Source organism: Lepidochelys kempii, chromosome 10 (assembly GCF_965140265.1).
Source record: "Lepidochelys kempii isolate rLepKem1 chromosome 10, rLepKem1.hap2, whole genome shotgun sequence".
NCBI lineage: Eukaryota > Metazoa > Chordata > Testudines > Cheloniidae > Lepidochelys > Lepidochelys kempii.
Window position 1 is genome coordinate 26,363,392 of NC_133265.1, and position 22,612 is coordinate 26,386,003.

Genomic DNA, 22,612 nt, shown 5'->3' on the forward strand with positions numbered 1-22,612 from the left:
GTATTTCTTACAGCCAAACCAAGGGAACCTATCAACTTACAGAAGGCAACTGGAAAGTTTACAAGAGAGTGACCACTACTGCACATTATTTCAACATGTGTTGAACATAAGAACGGTCATACTGGGTCAGCCCAAAGGCCCATCTAGCCCCGTGTCCTGTCTTCTGACAGTGGTCAATGCCAGGTGCTTCAGAGGGAATTAATAGAACAGGTAATTATCAAGTGATCCATCCACTGTTGAAGATGAATTAGTAATAGTGATTTGCAGCATCCATGGTGGTCTACTTCAATTGTGTGTTATATGCATGACCAATAATATGAATTTTCCAGAGCGGCTCCTGAGGATCAGGGTTCTAGTCAACACTGAAGGAAGACTATATAATGTAGGTGTCATTTGATTCTAACACACACATATATATATTTAGCTTATATTCCAGTTACTTAAGAACAAGTCCTGAAGTTCTTAATGTAAAACAAATACTGGGCTCCTCAGATACAACAAAATTCCCCATTAACTTCAGTGGGAGTAAGGACCACAGAATTTGGCCTTTAGTCCTTAGACAACATTCCCAATGAAGTTAATGGGATGCTTTGCCAAGTAGGACTTCAGGATTGGGTCCTTTATCATTACTGCTGATGCTAAATATGAAGATGACTTTGAAATAGGTGCATTTTTTTTTTTTTACTAAAGTCAAATCAATCACAACCGATGGGGCTATGTGAAACTCGCAAATTTCATTTCACACAGATATCAGCTAACTTTTTCATTAATTTTGATTCACATGTTTTCACACTCACTTCAAATCCAGAACTCAAAATGAACGACTGACGTTATGTTCAGCTCCAGAATATTGCCTGTTAGTTTGAGTTTTATTCCACTGAGAAAACCTACCATGGAAGTTAAAAACATTTAGACAAAACCAAAATTCAACCACAAAAAACACTGTTTTTTTAAACCATATGTGTTTAGAAGCAGCAAAATCTCCTGGTTTGATAAAAACTGGTTCATGTAAACTTTGACTTGTTCCATTTTTAGGTTCAAAGTCCAAATTTGCAGAGTTTGCTTAGTTTTAGGTTTCAAATTTTACCTTTCACACAGCACTTGTAACAAAGCAACACTAACTGCTACTTCAAAATCAAAATAAATCACACCACAATATTAAAGAACTGCTACTAGACTCCCTTAAAAAGGAGCAAAATGTTCATAACCATAACTTAATTATACAGATATACAATGCAAATCAGAAATATTTTCTGAGTTGTACAGAAACATGAATAAGATGGAGGTTGACAGTTCAACCCATCTGAGGTTTAAATCTACAGAAGGATTGTTATGGCCTCTAGTTTTTAACTGAAGTGTGAACCCCAGTGAAATAACGCCACTAAATCAAAATGAATGACCTCTAAATAATTGTTCATGTTATTGGATTCTATTAATTTAACAATACCTATTGTTTTTAGAAGTTCATGTTTAAGGTGTGATACTACCATGAATAAGAACTAGAGGTCATTGTGCACCTTATAACCAACCTAGACATTCTTAACCATTCTTCAATTTCAAAGAAAAGTCATAGCCTTTGATGAGAAAACTAACATGACCCTTTCTGTTTAGAGAAGTAAAATAAATTCAAAATCTTCATGGCACAATGTCTAAAGTTCAGGACAAAGTATCAGTTTAGCCACAACATGTTTTTTTTTTTAAACTTCAAATTACTTGCTTACAAAGTGTCTCTCCATCCAGTAAATACATTAATCAGTGATTAAATCTAGGTGGGGACATTATTACTTGCCGAGTTATTTCAGCTTACATACACAACATGGCCTAAAAATCATGCTGGGAACTAAACACTTCAAGGTAGTGTCACTTTACCTTTGATTTTGGCTGGCTGGGACAATGAGTTTTTGTCTCTCACATTGTAGCTGTCATTAAAAAGTCAGTGTTTACTACGATGCCACATCCCTTCTGTTTGGATAGAATATAGAATTTCTGTGATAACTGTTGAGTTAATGCTGACCAATGAATGTTCTTCCAGACACACCTCTCTCCACTCCTTTGGCAGAGGCAGCTAGGATATAGTCTTTTCCCCTGCTTCTCCCCTCAGCTAGTCTCAGGAAAGCTCTCCTGTATTTCCTTAGCAGGGTCAACTGAACAAGTGGCTCCTTCTCTTATGACCATGCTCTGAGCAGTTGCTGGGCTAGCTCATATCCAAAGAAGCAGTATCCTGTTTACTTCTGAGATACTAGATATGGGTGCAGAAATCAGTTCAATATCTACACTAAGTTGCCTTTGCAACAGACATCATATGATGAACGGAGGCAACCTAGATAATTTGCTTTGCCATGACAGCTATTATACTATGTCAAAAGTAGTGTCAAGTATTCCCAATGACTGGTCCAAGATTGTAGTGTTTAACTTCGTAAAGCTGAAATACCTAGAATCTAGATCCAATTTACAATACTAGGAGTCCTGCATATTAAGTGAGCTATGCCTTTACATACCAATATTAGCATTTCAGCACCACAGTTAATTTGAAGATCACTGTTCTGAAAGCTTAGTTAGGGAGAAAATGTTCTTGGCAACGCAACAGAAATATTTAGCTGAAAATATATTGTCCCGTGGCAACAGCCTCACAGAGAAGACTGAACGAAGCCCATCTCTTTTACATGACGCAATTATGTTTGCAGCCATTTGTATTTCAGATCATGAGAGATGAACACTGCGCTGAAATCTGTATGCAGCTTTCTTCTGAAAGATTCCACCGCATTGTGCTGCAAAGCCACAGATCTAAATTAGGCCCTTAAGGCTCAACATGGAAAGCTGTAATCACAGGCTGAACTTTTAACTTTTGTTTTCCTACACAATGACCAGCACATTCTCCTTATTATTAGACTATTAAATTTTAATACTGCTATCTCACATGTTGCCTTTATTACCTGTCACATTAAGTCTGCGGAGGTTTGCGTTTGTCCATCTTTATACCCCATAGAAGTGATTCAGCTTACATTTAAAGCACAAATTGTATTTAAAAAAAATAAAAATCCCTACAGGTGTTGAGAAAAATATCCTCTTCATTAAAGCTAAGCAAACTGGTTCAAACTAATTAAGAATCTGCTTAAAATTCAAGACCAAATTTTGACCTGAACTTTAGAAAAGTTTGATCATTACAGATAAATATTCCCTACCCGACCTAAGTTATTTTATGGCCCCAGAACACCACCCACACTCTTTGATTTCCTCTATCACCTTCTCTGACATTTTAGGGACAGAGAAATTGCAATACCAGAGCAGTTCAGTAACCTGTGTAAGAAACCTTGCAGTAGGCAGTTAGAGTACTACATATATAATGGAAAGTTGCTTTCTAATCTCCATCAGTTAGAGGTTGGCTTGTGCCCTCAAGCATAAAGGTTTATACCCTTCCAAAAAACTTTTATACATTTTAATTCTGAATATTCTAAATATTCATATAAATATCCTATTTTTAAATCTTGCTAAACTCTTAGATTGTATGAGATCTTGTGACAATGAGTTCCTCAGGCTAGTTATGAGTCAGGTGAAAAAGTACTTCTTCATATCACCTTTAAAAATGCTGCCTTCAGTTTCATTGAACCTTGACAAATGTATTGCAGGGCACTAGATGTGTATGTGACCTGGTCAGTTCTGCTGGGGTGGCTGCTAGCTTTAAACCTCAGCTTCCCCAGAGAGGCACATAATATATGCAGATATCCCTGACCTGGGGGAAAAACCTGCTTATGCAGGATTTTAATACAGCCACCAACTTGGCCCAGCAGAGAGTGGTAGACCTAACGAGTGTGAGACAGCTAGGGCTGCCAGCTATCCAGGATTGTCCTGGAGTCTCCAGGAATTAAAGATTAATCTTTAATTAAAGACTGTGTCATATGAAGAAACCTCCAGGAATTTGTCCAACCAAAGTTGGCAAGCCCAGTGACAGCCTGCAACAGGAATAGGGTGACCAGATGTCCCAATTTTATAGGGACAGTCCCGATTTTTGGGTCTTTTTCTCACATAGGCACCTATTACCCCCCACCTCCTGTCCTGATTTTTGACACTTGCTGTCTGGTCAGCCTAAACAGGAATATCAGGACGGGGATGGGGAGAGAGCAAGGCAAGAAAGTAAATAAAGTGGTTTAGGGCAAATGGCAGACAAATAAAGAGAAAGAGATGGGAACTCTTAGGCTCAGGCCATCTAATTGTAAAGGGAGAAGTAGTAGAGGAACTGGGGTACAAGAGAAAAGTGTCACTTATTCATACATTTTAAAACTAAGAATAGTTCAAATTCAGTTCATTTCTTATTATTCCCCTCATTTATACTCCTCTGACATGTGGGGTAGTAGTCTAAGCATGGGACTGGGAACAAGGAGATCTGAATTCTACTTCCCGCTCTGCTCTCTGTAAGAACTCAAGCCTGCTGCTTAACATCTCTGGGCCTCAGTTTCCCCATCTCTAGAGTAGGATTAATTATACTTTGTAAATCACTAAGATATTTATCATAAAGCTGCTATTGTACATAATTATAATTCAAATTCATTGAAGTACAAACAATAAAAAATTACCACTGGTGTCAGATAATAGGTTTGGGGCGTGATAAATACAAATAATGTTTGCTATTGCTCTTACACAAACCCATAAATCATTCGTGGATTAAACTTTCAGAAACTTTTAACAAGCATCCATGCCATTACAGCACAATTCAAAATCTATTTCAGGTTGCCACAAAAGCTTGGTGCTGTATTCAGAATGTAGGGATCAATCAATTTAAGGAAGGAAAGATGAAAGAACAGATTACCTAGTGATACGGTCATTAATTTTAGATGCAAACACCCAACTTCATTTTATTTTTATGGGAAAGAGCCCATGGTATCTCAGAAAACTTGTCAAAGTTCCGACATTCTCTCCTGCATTTAAAGCATCACTTGAACTTAATCAGACTGCTGAGCTAATGACAAAAGGTAGGCAAAAATTGTGCGACAGCATAAGATTAAATGCTAGAGAGAACAGCTTGTAGAAGAGCTCTGGCTCCCCTGGGGAAGAGAATTTGGAATCCAAATCCCGAAGGCAGTTTTGACCACCCAAAGCATTTACTATTATCCTGTTGCTCTTACTCAGTTAAATGCCTCACTGAAGTCACTAGGAATTTTTCTTAAATACTGCAGGATCAAGCCCAATGACTTATTTTATATATATCTATGTCTTTGAGGTATAAAATGTCTTCTAGATATAAATCTAGAGATTAGGTAAAATGATTCTGATACACGTGTATCTATACATTCACAAATACCATAATCATGCTTTATTAGCAGGGCCCTATCAAATACATGGTCAATTTCACAGTCAGAGGATTTTAAAAATCGTAAATTTTGTGACTGCAGCTATTTAAATCTGAAATATCATGGTGTTGTAATTGTAGGGGTCTTGACCCAAATGGCAGTTGCAGGGGAGGGGGTAGGTCGCAAGGTTATCGTAGGAAGGGGTTGAAGTACAGCCAACCTGACTTCTGCGCTGCTGCTGGTGGGTCACTGGCTTCAGAGCTGGGTGCCTGGGCAATAGCTGCCGCTCTCCGGCCACCCCGCTCTGAAGGTGGTGCAAAAGTAAGGGTGGCAAGACTGAAACCCCCCTAAAATAACCCTGCAACTCCATTTGAGTCAGGATTCCCCATTTGAAAAACCCTGGTCTCCCTCGTGAAATCTGTATAGTATGGGGTAAAAGCACAGAAAAGACCAAATTTCATTTGGGGGAGACCAGATTTCAAGGTCCATGATATGATTTTCATGGCCATGAATTTGGTAGGGTCCTATTTATTAGTTACACATACTATATATAAAATAAAGCATGATTATGATGTTGAAAATATGTGTGTTATATCTATACGTATGATATATAAAATATGTATATAGACATGTGCATCACAATCATACTTTATATTTTATACAGTGTGTACATAGAATACATACACAAACATGTCAAAATCATGCTTTCCATCATAAAGTATAATTGTGACTCATGATTTGGGCTGTCTGGACACTAATGTAGTTTAATTTTTCTTAGGCAATAATGTTTCTTTCAATCATTTAAATCGCAAAGTCAATCCTTTCTGTTATATAAATAATCAATTTTATTTGTTTATTTTTCTTAAATACCAGAGTTCTTCCTTAGTTTTCAATTGAACTCCCTTATTTATTTTCCTTGAGCCTCTGGGGAAGAATGCATGAATGCTGCTGACATAAAAATTAATGGAAAGGAAAAAACCCAACCTAGCCAGACTAATAAACTGAGTGACATTAGACAAAAGAGGGGATAACATACAGTGCCTGCATTAAGCATGAGCTCCAGTCCCCACCCCTCTGGCAGCAGAGCACCTCCTGGCTCTGGAACCAGTGCTGTTCCACAGCACAAGGGAGGAAGCTGGATTCTGAGAGGCCATGCCTGGATTGTGCATCGCTGGTGTGAGGCCTGCCACGATAGGGACTCATGATAACATGCAAGGGGTGAACGGAGTAGGCTGTTGCCCAGATTCTACAGATCCTCCCACCAGGATGATGGCATTACTAAGGCCATTTCATCTACCAGGCACAAGCAGCATCAGTGCAGCAGCTCCCCAGCACCGGGGGAGGATTTCTTCCACCCTAAATTACTCCACAGAGATGCTTACCCTACAGCCTGCTAGTAGGCCTGTGGGCTACCTTTCTGCATTGGCTCTGCTAGCACTATTCTCAAGAGAGAATGCCACTGTACAGGAATATTAGGAACTGGTGCTCAGTCTAGCAAAGCACTTTAAGCATGTGCTGACTAGATTAAAGACATGCCTGGTTACAAATACACACGTATTTTGGTGATTTGCAAGATTGGGACCCTGGGGCTTGATGCTACGAGGGACTGAGCCTCTGGTCCAGATCTAGCAAAGCACTGTGAGGACTCCCATTGACTTCAGTGGTAAAACTCAGGTAAAGATAAACACATGCTTGAGTGCTTTGCTGCGCTGGTGCTAGAGTGCTCAGCACTTTGCAGGATTTAGCCCTTACTGATTTACAAGAAGGCTGAACACCTACTATTAAGCTTATTTCCTATTAAAACAGGGAAGGATTATAGATCACTCATGCTTTTGCACATGCAACCAACTGGTCACTGTATGTGACAAATACCTCTCCGAGCCCAACCCACAGAGGATATGTTCCAGGCTACGCAGCCTGGCTCTTTAGCTCAAGCTGCAGAGATGTGAAGTTTCAGTCTCTGGCTCAATCCCTGGTTAGTTGCGTCAGCCAAGATGCAGAAGGAACACCACACATTTCCCTACTCCTCTTTTATTCCTCCCCACATCTGTGTATTACTACTGCACTGGACCATAACTGTCATCCCACATACAAGGGCAGAGACTAGTGGCAACATGACTCTCCATCTAAAGCTAGCAGCAGACACCACATGGCCTCTTGTGTAGGCAATGCAACCCATTTTGCATTCTGGATTCCCATGTCACTCATCAGATTTCCAGCAGCATCACAAATTCAAACTTCTCAAGTTTTTGAGTAGTCAAGTTCTGGAACTCTCTGTACCTCTGTTTTTTTCTCTGTGATGTGAGGATTACACTTATTTATCTACATCCCAGTGCAATTGTGAGTTAAAAGGCATCAGTGTTTGCAGATCACTTTGATCCTAAGATAAAATGTGCTGCACAACTCTTATGATGTAATAATGTGAGTGCAAAGAATGGAGTAGAGAGAGCGGGAGTCTAAATGTGCCTCCGGTATTTCTGTATCTCCTCCCAACATTGATGTGCCTATAAATTAGCAACTTTTCCCGGCACACATTTTTCCCAGCTGAAAGGTCTCTACAGTCTGATCTGAGGTTTTCAAAGCAGTGGAAATTAACAGAAGATATGTGGCCAAACCCCCTGCAAAGCTCTGAAAAATCTCAGCCCAGATGTTTGTTTTTAAAATAGCCACAGTTAAAAGAGAAGAGAAGACCCAAACACATTGCATACCTTTGGGATTATGGCTTTAGAAACAGCAAAGCAATCAAATCCTTTCCCCCACAGCCTTCCGTGGGCCTGATTCTTTTATATAGGGCTTGTTTATATGGAAAACTAATGTACGGTAAACTGGGGTGTAAACCCATAGCACACTAGTCTGCAGTGCACTGTCTGGCTGTATGGAGCCTACTATTGCACACTGAAAATGCCATAGCATGCTTTACTGCAGTTTGAAATGGGAGTAGATTAAAGAGCATAGAACTTTTAGTGCACATTAGCAGGGTTGGCCAGTTAGTGCCCAGCAAGCTAGTGTGCTCTAGATTTACACTGCCATCTTAACACATACTAATTGTCTGTATAGACAAGCACTTCCACTGGCTTTGTACACAAAGTTATTACCGACCTAGGCCCCAGTCCAGCAAAGCAATTAGGCACATGACTAGTCCCTCTGAAGTCACTGCTATTGTTGTCCACCGACATCACTGGAGGCAAGGTCATATTGCCATGAGTCACTGCCCCTGCACGTAGTTAAAAATAACTGAGTTCAATGGAACTGCTCACATGCTTAAAGTGAAGCATGTGCTTAATGCTTTAAGGAGATCATGGCATTGCACGAGCATAAATAAAGTATCAGTGAACTGGATTCTCATTTCAAGTTGAGCCTTCTAATTTTCTCAGCCACACATCTAGTGCATTGGGAAGAATATTGTAGAATTATAACAAGGTATACATGGCCGTTATTACGAAGTCAAACAAACTGATTCCAAGTACAGAATACGCTAAAACGTTCAAACATGTATTCTAGTGTTTGAAGCAGTGCTTGCTTTCTTTAAGAAGCTAGTAACATCCTTTTAACCATACAAGCCTATTGAAGTTATCACTGCTGTTCTGTCATGTAATTTCAGAGTTCACAAGATATAAAAGGACAGCTTGTTGTGACAAACAACCTGATGATACTCAAGGACACAAACTATGTATAGCCACTTTAAGGCTTTCCTCGGGCCAGAGAAGTTTTCTAGGGGTCTTTATACATGTATTCATTGATTCTGTGGTTGCAAAGTTTGCCACAGATTTTAGTTTTACTGTATGGGCTTTTTTTAGTATGTCTAACTTTGTTCTTCTTCTACTATATGGGGAAAATGCTAATTATTCTTCATGTTCTCCTGGAGCTGCTTTGTCTTGTCTTCAGGATGCAAGTGGCTGGTCTGAATTGATTTAATTGGCAAAGGCATAGTTCAAAGAATAGCAATATCTATGATAGAAATAACATAGCACATTAGAAGTCAAGATAAGTAGCCCTTTTATTTCAACAGGTAACGCTTATTGGTACTGCTACGCACTGCTCTATTGATTTACAATCATTCGTCTTTGACATTGGTTGTGGAGTTCTCATTCTTTCCGATTCAGATTGGGAGTGCAAGTGTGGTAAAAAAATTTGTTCCAAAACAAACAGAAATACACAAGGAGGAAAGTTAGAAGGACAAAGTATCATTTCTCATTACATTTTATATTAAGAAATAGGTTTGCAAAGCTATGTTTTTAGAATAAACAATATATCAAAGACCACACTGAAAAAAAATCACATCTATGGAGCACTTGTAGTATGTGGTACAAATAGTTGCATTTCCTCTTAGTTTAAATATTGAAAACATCTTTACAGTTGCAGTTCACTCCTAGGACAAAAAAAAGGGTGAGGTTTCTTTATCTGAGATTCATACAGCATGACAGAAAGTCCCATCTCAGCAACAAGAAAGGGAAAATGTAACAGGTACTTACCAATTGGAAAAGAGAAAATTGCAGCAACCCATTGCAAGATGGCTACTGTAGCATTGCAGCTACCTGGTTCTGCTGCATTTAAAAGGCTAGCTCCAAAAACGCATGCTGGAGGTGTATATGTGTCAAAGTGATAGGAGGACAACCATGCATTCAGCAGAGTATGACACAATGGCCTGTTGCTTTGTGAGGTTGGATACATTAGGCTACTCTTACGTTGCATGTAGTGTGAGTGAATGTGATATTAATGGAGTATGAAAGATCGTATTGTCTGGGTTTTTTCCCCTCTCCCTGCATTAGGTTTATTTATGCTGCAGAATTTTTATGTTCTAGTTCCTTTTCCACTTTCTTTTCTTTCAACTGAGCAGCAGAGAATGTGGACACCTGGGAATCAGCTGGGTTATTTTAACAACAATTAGGCAGGAAAGACATGATTTAATCCTGAAAGGCCAGGGGAGGCTTGCTGAAGAAAGCAGAGTTTGGGGTCAATTACAACAGGAGAAAGACCAAAGAAAAAGCACCAGACCACCTTGTCACAGAGAATTAGAGATTGATCCAATGTTCACTAAACTCAATGGAATGAGATCAGTCTCTAATAGGGTTCACAAAGTTGCTAATAGAGATATTGCATTCAGGTGTACCACTGTATCACAAATACAAATGACTTTCAGGAGTAGCAGTGTAATAGTGATGGCTTAATGGGTAAGCATCAGTATGAAACAGCTGGGGACAGATTCTCCATTGCCCTGCACTATGTGTAGTCATTTACCCCAATGTGAATTGAAAGGAAGGTGGGAGTAAACTGCAACTCTATCAGAATGGTAACTATTTACAGTCACTTAGGAATTCCTATGCAAGACACAGGGTAATGGACTTCTAGTCTCTTGAGAACCATAGCTTTCAATCCTCCCTTCTAAGAGAGATAAACTCAGTTCTACCCATAATTCTTAGATGTGGGTCTTTTGAATTAAACTTTAAATGCTGAGGTCCAGTCTGCTCTGTGTGGATAGAGATTACAAAGTATTTTTCATTAACATAACTGCTTTCCTTGGCAAACTTGTCCAAAATTTCCCATCACCCAATTCTGCTCTGCAATGGTCCCAGTTCCATTGTCTGTGGGGGAATATAAAGATCTCCCATTTGAAGAGCTTGCCACTCTATGTTTATTGATTCTAAAGTCCCAGAAAGGGAACCCATACCGCCATTTATACTTGTGGTTCAAAGGGCGGACAGTTAAGAATGCTCATGATTTACCTGCATTCTGTATGGCAGTATATCACCTTATCAGTTGCAAAGCAGTGAAAGATCAAGCTCTTACGTCATTTCTACATTAAGAAAATTCACACTGGTGTAACCCCATTAATGTAGTTACACCTGCACAATCCCCCAGTGTAGGTAAGTGCACTGCACTGAAGTGAGACCCTACCCAGAGTACCTTACTTTGCTATATTCCTGAACTAAGCCCCCCTGGAGGACTTTCCACATCTACATTAGAGATTTGTGTAGAATAGCAGCACTAATGTAGTTACACAAGTACAAGTTATTCTAATGGAGTTAGGGCCTTAGACTGGGAAAGGCAGCATTGTAATTTTTAGCCAAAGAAGGGCGGGTTTACTACTTGTATTACAGTAGTGCCTAGAGGCCCCAGCCAAGACCAGGGCTCCATTGTGCTAAGCACTGTGCAAACATACATTGAGATACATTCCCTGCCCAGAAGAACTTAAAATCTAAATAGACGAACGGGTGTGAAGGGAAACAGGCCCAGAGACGTGACCTCTCCAAGGTCATACAGCAGTGAGTAATAGAGATGAGAACAGAACCCAAATCTCCCAAGTCCCAGTTCAATGTTCTATCCACTAGAACACGCTGCTTCTCCACCTCTGGCTTTTTATGGCAGAAATCTTTTTCTTCTAGGACATTACACTGTTCTAACTATAGGCTTAGATCTGGAGTCAGTGCTTTAAGTGCTTCCATTTCAAACTGAAATGGAAAGATGGGAAGCAAGTGAGAATCAATAGTGCATATAAATGTATAAAAGACACATATTTCAATCATATGGTGCTTTTAGAGTGACAAAAACTGTGTCCTGACAGTATGGAAAACTTAACCACTCTAAACATGTTGGACTAGATTTCTCTAGCCAGGTTACAGCCTCATTGTGCCACTGAGACCATAATTTGGCCCTAGATGCCCACCAGCAGAGTCCTCTGACAGATGGGAACACTACCTGCTGGTGTATCTGTGGCACAGACAGTCCTGGTGCTTCTACCCCACTCCCTAGCATGGGGGTGGGGAGGCATGTCAGAAGTGGCAGTGACACAGAGGAGGGGGGTGATGGAGCAGAGCTCTCCCACAGCTCTTTCCCGCTGGTGTAGGTTCGATTAAGAACCCTATAACAGTGATAGAACTTAAAGTTGCCTTGCAGCAGTTTAAATTGCATTGGGGATGAATCTGACTCCATGCATCAGAGAGCCAGAACTGGCTCCCTGATGAGCCCACCTCCTCTTCATTTATAAATCTAGCACAATGGACTGGTTTAGAAGCATGCTATGCTAGAACGGAGAATCAAATTCTGCCCTCACTTACATCTGTGGAGTAAATAGGTTTTCATGGGTGTAACAGAAAACTGAAATTAGCTGGGATTATTTCCCTTTAATGTGATGTATGGAAAGTATAGTGCACTGCTTCCTAAATTTCAGATTTGTATTGCTTCTGCAATGCTGATCTCAGAACATAAAACGAACACTTAGTTTAACTCACCATAAAGAAATAACTTTATTCTCATGAAATGTTCTTATCAGAAATGTTGTTTCTTCTTCATTTAGCAAAAATAACAATACCCCAAGGGGAATGCAGTGTTGCAAGAATATAAACTTCAAACTTCAATAAATAATCTAAACCCACAATAGTTCTAGGGACAGACAGCTGGACTACCTAATGGTGAAAGGTTATTGTAAACACGAATTTTCAAACCAAATCTGGATGGTAATAAAGGGGTCCTCTAAGAGATTTCATAGAAGGAGACAACTGATGTCCAGATATTTTCTTAACAGTCTTTTCCTTTTACATCCATTTAAATTCTCCTTTGGATAATGTCAGTTTCCTGTATTATAAGACACTCTGATTAAGACATGATAACAAGAATACAGAATCCTCTTTTAGAAAGATCAGAATCTCATTGTCTCAAATGTAATTTCTTCTTTTATGATTTTCCCAAAAAAATCATTTGCAAAGTAACAGCATCACCATCCTAAGCATTCTTGCCAGCTTCATTTTAGAGCCAAATCCACCCTCCTATTCTTACATGGATCCCAGTAAACTCAATAGGAAGCTCCTGTGTATACCTGAGTTCATAATCTGGTCCCTTTACTAGTACATTGATGTTCACTTCCACTTGCACAGTTATTCCCATGTTGGTGAACATTTCAATGGAATTGTGGTATACTCATAAGGACTTGGCACTTTGCTTGCTGTAATATTCCATTCTTCTCTCTTATTGAGCTCTTGAATATCTGAAACCCAGATGCTACAGTGATAGATGCTTTCAATAATATCAGAATATTGAATTAAGCTCCATTATTGACTAGCAACCAGGTGATTCTCTGTATTCAAATGTCTCCTTTTCAACCAGCAGAATAGCTCTTGACTGATTCCATTTTCAACAAATTAAGAGTAGAGGCAAATCCTTTGCCCTGTATGCTCATAGAAACATAATCCTCCTTATATAACTGAGTTTAGACTTACGATCTTACAGTAAACAAGAGCATGCATTGGTATTCTGGCAATGTATTGCTCTACTACAGCAGCCTACCCTTTTAACTTGCACACCATCCTTAATTTATGTAAGAGCTGATAATCCTTGAAGGCCAAAAATGATTGCTGTCTGTTATTTCCAAGTTTTTCTAGGGTCCAGTTTCATAGTGTTGTCCCTTTTCTTGACTGAAATACAGCTGTATGAGTCAGCTGATCGACACTTTAGTAAATCATCATATGCTAAGCTGTTGAGTAATTTGTTACTAATTGGTGAGTAATTGCTTAAGTTTCTCTTCTTTTGTAAAATACTTAATTAAAATATTGCTGTATTTTTTCATGTTTTTTACTTTAATTTTTCCGCAACATACTCTGAAAATATTATATTTTTGAGTCTTCCATACAGATAAGATTATGTTTGTTTTCCATGGTATGTAAGTGATTTAATTCATCCTACACCCTTTGGGTAAAATCCTGGCTCCACTGAAGTCAATGACAGAACTCCCATTGACTTGAATGGTTCAGGATTTCACCATTTGTGTTTTTGACCTTGTTTATCTACTCTGGACTGAATCCTGATCTTTTAAAGTCAATGTCAGTCCTGAAAGGCACAAAGCAGCCTTAAAGGTGGCTTAATGGGCTACTTGAGAATTCCCCCTAAGTAGAGGGATCCTTGGGTTGCAGAACCTCTAGAGCAGTTATTTTTTAACCCCTCCCGCCAAGTCCTTGTTGCTGGAGCTGTCCTTACCCCCAAAACAGAAACTTAGGAAACAGCTGATGGAAGTTAAAGCAGCCCCAAGGCTGCTCTAACATGCATTGGAGGATTGAGCTGTTAAAGGTCAGCTATACGATCCAGACACCGCAGAGACAACGTGCTATGATCAGAGTCTGGCCGGACCAGAGCATCTGGCCTCATCAAGATTTTTAGCAGTAACTTCAATGGGAGCAGTTTAGGCTCTCTAAAACTCTTGCATCCGATGAAGTGAGCTGTAGCTCATGAAAGCTTATGCTCTAACAAATTTGTTAGTCTCTAAGGTGCCACAAGTACTCCTTTTCTTTTTGCGGATACCGACTAACACGGCTGCTACTTTGAAATCTAAAGCTCTTGTATTTAAAACAGACAAAAAATATACAGTAAGCAATTAAAATCCCATAATCTAACCTAAAGTAACCACAACAATGTAACTCAGTGTTCTGGCATCCTGAAACCCAAGTTAGTAACATGATAATATTCTACAGTGTATGATTATTAAGTTAATAACTTTTTCAGTCATGAGGAATTCTAGGTTCTCACTGAACCTCCTCTGATTCCAGTCAAATGACACAGGCACACCCTGATACACTAGACTTGTTTCCAACATTACACAGATGGTATAAAAACGGCCATACTGGGTCAGACCTATGATCCATCTAGCCCAGTATCCTGTCTTCCGATAGTGGCCAATGCCAGGTGCTTCTGCGGGAACCAACAGAACAGGCAATCAACAAGTATTTTGTATTGCCATCTGAATTTACAACAGCATAACTAACAGCAGCATATAGTCCTTTCCTTTTAAAAGCATGGGCCACCAAGTGCCGGCAAGATTAGAAAAACAGGACCCACCATAGTCCCATGAAAGTTCATGGCAAAGCTTTCATCATCAGCCGTATTAGGCCCTGGGACATTATCCCATTATACATTATCCTACATAATAGAAGTTTAAATTCTGCCATGTTTTTGAAAATAGAATATTTAGTCAATTGGAATGGCTGTATCTTATTGTTACAGTTTTTTTCCCCTCAGAGCTTTGTTCCAAATGGCTGTGTTGGTCTCAATTGTTGTCCTTTGGTAGACTGAAATTAGTTTGTGGTCAGGAGAAAATATCATCCCAAGGAAATTTTAGGATGCAAAGTTAACGGAGCATCACTGTCCTGTGAAGTATCCATCAGGCAAATCTCAAAGGTTTTACACAGCTTTCTTCCAACATAATAAACATCCCTTTTGCCTCACACTATTCCTTTTTACAATGCTAATATTTGTGATTCCAAGCACCTTTTCCATTAGCCACATGTTGTCTTCCCAGAGTTCTTCAATCATCATCTTTCCTTTTGTCTGAAAGTTTGAATATTCATCTTGCTGCTCACTGAAATGCTCCATGTCTTTGAAGAAGAGGTCTTTTCTGACTGGCAGTGACAGTTATTACAACATTAAACTAGACACTTGATCATTTTGATCTTTGCCAACTTTGTTCTTTCCTTTGTAAAAGTCATGCATATGTGTCTCATCACTGTACTCTGCATTCATCACCTCTTTTTCTCACTATTCATACTTTTTTTTTTGGAGGGGGGTGGATGCCTTATAATCCCCATCCTGTCACTGATGTGGCAATAAATCTATCATGCTGCTTGTCATTCATTCATGCAGTGCTAAGTCCATTCTTTGCCTCCCCACATTTGTTTTGCACCCTGAAATGCTCGGTCTTATTTTCCTTTATGTTAAAACCTCTTATAATAAAAATACAAACCTATTGAAACAGATTGCTCTTTGAGGCAGGGACCCACCATTTTGTTCTCTGTTTGTACAATGCCTCACACAATGGGGTCCTGGTCCATGACTGGGGCTCCAAGTGAGATCCACAATAAAATAAATAAATAACAAAATTCACTAAACTATACATAGGGATAAATGAAGGAAATTTTTTTTAGAATTGCTTCTAGTTCTGAGATCAAAAGTGAAATCCCATCATCACAGTGCATTAATTTGGCTTGCCAGTCTCTACATTTTTTTAAAGACACCTATCACTTGGGGCTGGGTTTTCAAAAGTGCTCAGTGTTGCTCCCATCTAACTGAATGGTCGTTATGCTAGGGTTATGACAATGGATTATCACTGAAAATCTACTACTCCTTAAAGATATAGAGAGATAAATTTTCCCAATATTCAAGCATATCATATTTTAATCCTTCTGGAGAGAATATAGTGATCTATTGGTTTCATGTGATAAAACAAGCAGTTTCACCATATACATGAGAGTTGTTTCATAACATGTCCCTTCCTTCAGAATTACTAAATTGAAAGAGTAATAATGTACACGTATAAATTGCCATTCTTTATGATTAAATCCTCAATTCTAATTCTTCTTTGAAGGAATCTATATAGCACATTTCTCATTTAAAAACTAGTAAAAGGAAATTTGTATAGGGACAATGGCCACGCAAAGGCATATATTTTGTAGGACACCTAAATTCCAAAGCAGATTGAGATTGTCATCTTTTATGATGTATAAAGGAAGTTAAATTTCCTACCAGTTAATTGTGTAAGTTCTTGTATACAAGAAAGTGCAGTCTCAAATAAATAATTTTGACCCCCAACTCAGCAAAGAACCTAAGTATATGCTTTGTGTTAAGCACATGCTCATCCCAGCCATATTCACTGAAGCTCTTAGGCACTAATCCAGCACAGCACTGCCACGCACTTTAAATATAAGAGCACTTGATAGACTTCATGTGATTACTCATGTGCTTAAAGTTAAACACATGCTTAAGTGCTTTGCTGGATCAAGGGGTGAAATAGGAGTTTTGTCACTGACTTCAATGGGGCCAGGATTTCACCAAGGTCTCTATTTGCTCCCCAGTCCTGCACGTCTCTTGATAGTCCAGGTCCAGGTATCCCTTCGGCAGACTGCCAATGTAGATGGACTGTCGTTTTTGCTAGACCCATGAATCTGAGATCACATTACAAAGAGACACTGTCAGACTATTTAGGCATCCCAGATTTAACCTCCCTGAAAGAAATTAAGTGTCATGCAGCATCAGTGGCAAATGCCTGGTAGATTTTTCTTCTACACAATCAGTGTATAACTAAGATCGTTCTTGTGACAAATCTATACATTTCTTGCAATAATGGGCATGCAAGGATTTTCCTCTGATATTTTCATTCTGTTTACTCAGGTGATACTCGGGCTCACTCATATACATAGTACTTTTATCATCATACTGGACTCGGTCCTACAACCACTGACTTCAGTACAAATTGGCTCAGTCCCATTATCCTCCATGTATGAGTCCACAGTGCCCCCTTGGGAGAACCTAATCTCTAACTCCAGCTCAAAGGGCCCCTGAGGCTACATTTAAAGCAATGAGCAGTGTGCATACCAACAAGCCCAAAATAGCATTAAATATGCCTAAATAGGCCAACATAATTTGGGAGACTACCAAAGCCTAATCCATAGTGAAAACCCACCAGTATTTCCTATGCATTTGTTATACACGTTTGCTACAAAACACCGAAAATGCAGATTGCATAATTCTGGCCCTGCTAAGTCAATGACAAAACTCCCATTGACTTAAATGAGGTCAGAGTTTCACCCCAAATGTCTCAGTGGTATAGACCAGTGGTTTTCAAAGTTCGGGTCACGACCCAGTACTGGGTTGCGGAATGCAAGCCACTGGGTCACCTTGCTCAGCACCAAGGACCCTGGCAGGTGGCCATTAAAAGCTAGTAGTCCCTACCTGTTCTGAAACTGCACTGCATCCTGGAAGTGGCCAGCAGCGGGTCTGGCTCGTAGGCAGGGGAGCCATGGGGCTCCATGCACTGCCCCACCCTGAGCACCGGCTCCACACCCCCATTGGCCAGGAACTGGCCAATGAGAGCTGGGGCGGGAGGGGCGATGCCTGCAGGTGAGAGCCACGCCTCCCCCTAGGAGCCGGGCCCACTTCTGGATGCTTCCACGGTGCAGCACGGACCATGGTGCCAGGACAGGCAGGAAGCCTGCGTTGCTGACCGGGAGTCGCCGGAGGTAGGCCCATGCCCCAGCCCTGGGCCCCAATCCCCTGCCCCAGCCCTGAGCCCCCTCAAACCCAGAGCCCCCTCCTGCACCGAAACCCCTCATCCTCAGCTCCACTGGGTCACAGGCATCAACAATTTTCTTCAACTGGGTCACCAAAAAAAAGTTTGAAAACCACTGGTATAGGCTGCATGGGCTAAAGAAATCTTTTTCAGCAATGAGAGATTCCACCTGACTGGTTTTATGATGTTACCATGACTGGCCTTACGAATCAGAAGAATAATGTTCTGCACACTGTACCTAATATTGGGCCAGATCTTTAGCTGGTGTAAACTGGCATTACACCCATCTGGCCCAAATTCCACAAAAGTATTTTGGATCATCTTAAATCATGAAAGATGTTCAGTATAATACAGAAATGGCTGATTTCTGTCCAGAAGATAATGTCATGATGGAGGTTGGGTGAAACCTCCCTGAAGCTGGTGAGCCTCATGGTTACCGTACATTCAGGATAAATGTAAAAAGCAGTTAAGTTCCTTTGAGTAAAATAGCTGAAACAGTAAGATCCAGGGCCCAAAATGGAAAGCTGGTCAGAAGCTGAGCTATGTGGGTGAAGGGATTTTGCTGGAGGTTGAATGCAAATGCATGAGCTGGCATGCTTATGAGAGAGAAAAACTAGGAGAGCCAGAAGCAGACGTCAAGGGAAGCACAGGTAACACAGCCAAGAGAGAAAACTTTTAGGGCACAGTGTTGGCTGGAGAGAGGCGTGGAACTGTGAGCAAAGAAACTGCCTCCTGTTGCTTGATTCCTGCTGTGTTCAGGGAAATAGGACTTTGTACATTCTTTGTAAATAAACAACATCAGATAAATACCTGACTCCAACCTCAATTTCTCCTCTGAATGGAAACAACTCAGCAAAGCCCTGAATATTGAATAGGTGCTCAGGTCAAAAGGGATAACAATACAAAGAAAAATATCTTCAGAGAACACTAAGTAGAAATGGACAGTTATGAACAAAACTAATGGTGAACTGAGTAGCCTAAAGTAGTTTTTCTCTAAGCAATATTTACTAAATGCTCTAGGGTACCATTTTCAAGAGTGCCTAAGCAGCTCAGGAGACTAAATCTCATTGACTTTCAAGGGGACTTTGGCTCTTAAGTAACTTAGGTGCTTTGGAAAATTTTACTGCTACTCCCTACAGTCTATAAGGCTGAGCTCAGTAGACAGAAGAATCAGCATACTTTACTTCAGGTCCTATCTAAACACATGTACGCTGTCTCCCTTATAGGTGAGTTGACAATTGGTTAGTGAGCTAATTTGTTTTAATATGTTGCGTTGTTATCCGGAAACCACACATGCACCTCCTGTTAGGAAAGATCTGAATTATGCCACTCTTTTGGATCTCTAACAATTTTTAAATGACATGGGTAAGCTCACTGCTGCCATGCACTAATTGGCAAGTAATCCAAAATCCTCCAATGGCTGATAGGGAGGATGCTCTTCAAAAAAGAGGTGGTGCAACACTGAGAACTAAGTTTTATTAGGAGCAGTATCTAGGAGATTTCCAAAAGTTACAGAAATAATATCAAGCCCTGAAGAGATAAGGTAAATATATGACCTAGACCAGGTGGTGGGCAATTTCTGGTCCATCAGGGTAATCTGATTGCAGGCTGCAAGACATTTTGTTGACATTGACCGTCCACAGGCACGGCCCACTGCAGCTTCCAGTGGCCGCGGTTCGCTGTCCCCGACCAATGGGAGCTGCGGGAAGCGGCGGGCTACAGGTACGTGCGGGAGCTGGGTCGGGCGGTGCCTGCGGATGGTCAACGTCAGCAAAATGACCCGCAGCTCGCAATCAGATTACCCTGATGGGCCGCATGCGGGCCACAGGTTGCCCACCACTGACCTACAGCATTAAGTGCCAAGAAACATCTTATTAACATTCACATTGTTACCTTTTTCTCTTCCCATCTGATTCACAGACATTAAGGCAGAAAGGACCATTAGATCATCTAGTCTGACTTCCTGCATATTACAGATCATTACATTTCATCTAGTTACCCCTGTATTGAGTCCAATAACTTGAGTTTGGTTAAAGCATAGCTTGCAAAAAAGCATTCACAGTCTTGATTTGAAGACATCATGAGCTGGAGAATCCACCTCTTTCCTTGGTAGTTTGTTCACTGGTTAACCACCCTCACTGTTAAAAATATCTGCATTATTTCTAATCTGAACTTGTTTGGCTTCAACTTCTAGCCATTTTCTGTCTTTCCCTGCTAAATTAAAGAGTTCTTGAGCACTCAGTATTTTCACCCTGTGATGGGTCTTCTTATATACTGTAATGAAGACACCTCTCAATCTTCTTTTTGATAAACTGAACAGATGAAGCACTTTCAGTGTCTCATTGCAAGGCATTTCCTCTAGCCCTTGAATAATTTTTGTGGTTCTTTTTTTTTTTTTTTTTTGGCACCCTCTCCATTTTTTCAACATCCTTTTAAAAATGTTGACACCAGAACTGGACACAGTACTCCAGTATTGGTCTCACCAATGCTGTATACCAAGGTAAAAATCTACTCCCTACTCCCCTGTCTACACATCCAAGGATTGCATTAACCTGTTTTACCACAGCATCACATTGGGAGCTGATGCTGAGTTGCTTGTCCAATTTGACCACTAAAGCCTTTCCAGAGTCATTGCTTTCCAAGATACCTCATTCCATAGATATAAATGTATTATAATTGATTTTGTTTGAGTGGACCCCTCTGACCAAGTAATCCAAGTTGCTCTGTATATCTGCCCTATCCTCATCATCACTTGCCATTCTGCCAATCTTTTTTTTTTTAAATCTGCAGTGATCTTATATTCACTTCCAGATCACTGATGGCAGTGTTGAATAGGGTCAGGCCTTGTAACCATTCCTTGCAGAACTCCACTAGAAATACCCTCATTCAAAGACGAGTCCCCATTGACAACTATATTTTGAGATCTGTCAGTTAGCCAATTCTTAAACCATTAATGTGTGCTTTATTGGTACTTTTTGGTGATAATTTTGTAATCTGAATGTTGTGCGGTACTAAGTCAAATGTCTTACGAAAGTCTAACTCTATTACATCTATGCAGTTATCTTTATCAACCAACTTTAATATAAAAAATGAAATCAGGTTTCTTTGACAAGACCTATTTTCCATAAAACCACATTGACTGGCATTAATTTATATTCTTACATTTTAATTCTTTCTTGATGTGTCCATTTGTTGTCTCTCATTTTACACTTGGATTGTAAACTCTTGGGGCAGAGACCATCTTTTGTTAGATATCTGTACAGTGTCTAGCACAATGCAGATGAGGCCTCTTTATTGTGATGTAAAGTGATAATGATAATTTTACATGTGCAATATCATTTTGTATTCAGCTAGTGCTGACATCACAACGGCATATAATAAAATTTGGTGTCAAGCACTGTGTTTTGTATGGAAATCTTCATGTATAAAATCCTGTGCAGGAAAGGGGATCATGAAAGGGAGCTACTGATCATTACTCCAGTCTGGAATTAACTGAAACATTTTTGTAATATTCCTCAGGAAGCTCATTCAAATCTACCAATCTCTAGAAATTAATGGCATGAACTTGCATTAAATCAATCTGTCGTTAGTCCAGCTTTCTTTATGGTAATTCCTTAGGATACATTTCCTGCAACTGACTGAGAGATGCCAAAAGAGGATCTACAGACATGATTTTAAAATGTATCACAGTACATTAGCTTGCACCTAGCTGTATCTTTCACAGGACATCACAGTCACACAATATAAATACAAGGCGATGGGATACTGAGCCATTGACTGCTATGGACCCAGTTAAGTGTATTTGTGTAAAAGATGGACATAAGCAGTGTAGAAAGAGACATACAAGTTCTGGATTCCGTAAAGTTGGGAGAATACTACACACTGGTTTGAGATAATGTGGCTGTTATATCTAAGTGAGTTTAATCCTTGTACAATCAAATTGCCACTTGCAAACATACTGTTGCTTGTGGGCTCAAGTGTGCCCGTTAGGTATCGCTCACAACAAAGAGCAGTGCAGAGCTGCACAGCCCCACTGGGGGTGGCTCCTGGCAGAACTCTTTCCTGGTGGACAAGGGAAGTGAGCTCACTGCTATGCTCCTACGTTGAGTGCGGCTTACTCTCCCCACTGTGCTGGTCGCCCTCAGCAGGCTGGTGTGAGGATGGGGTAGGGACAGGGGCCCATTTCAGATGTTGTGCTCCCCTAGGGAGTAGGGCACGAACAATCCTTGTGCTCAGGAACTGTGTTTGGGCCTCGTGCTTACGAGGGCTCTGGAAATGGGAG

The 22,612-nt window shown here is 40.2% G+C and overlaps 1 long non-coding RNA gene across 4 annotated transcripts in view; it reads left to right on the forward strand.

The window, feature by feature from the left end:
• The window catches only part of LOC140918356 (uncharacterized), a 40,137-nt gene that overhangs the window by 12,709 nt on the left and 4,816 nt on the right, over window positions 1–22,612 (forward strand). Inside the window, exons 2-4 of one of the 4 annotated variants that reach the window (XR_012161159.1) lie at window positions 14–210; window positions 330–382; window positions 2,700–2,905. This is a non-coding gene — a long non-coding RNA (uncharacterized lncRNA). Of the gene's footprint in view, window positions 1–13; window positions 211–329; window positions 383–2,684; window positions 2,906–22,612 lie in introns of those variants that run through there. The other 3 variants (XR_012161160.1, XR_012161158.1, XR_012161157.1) reach the window with 3 other exon arrangements.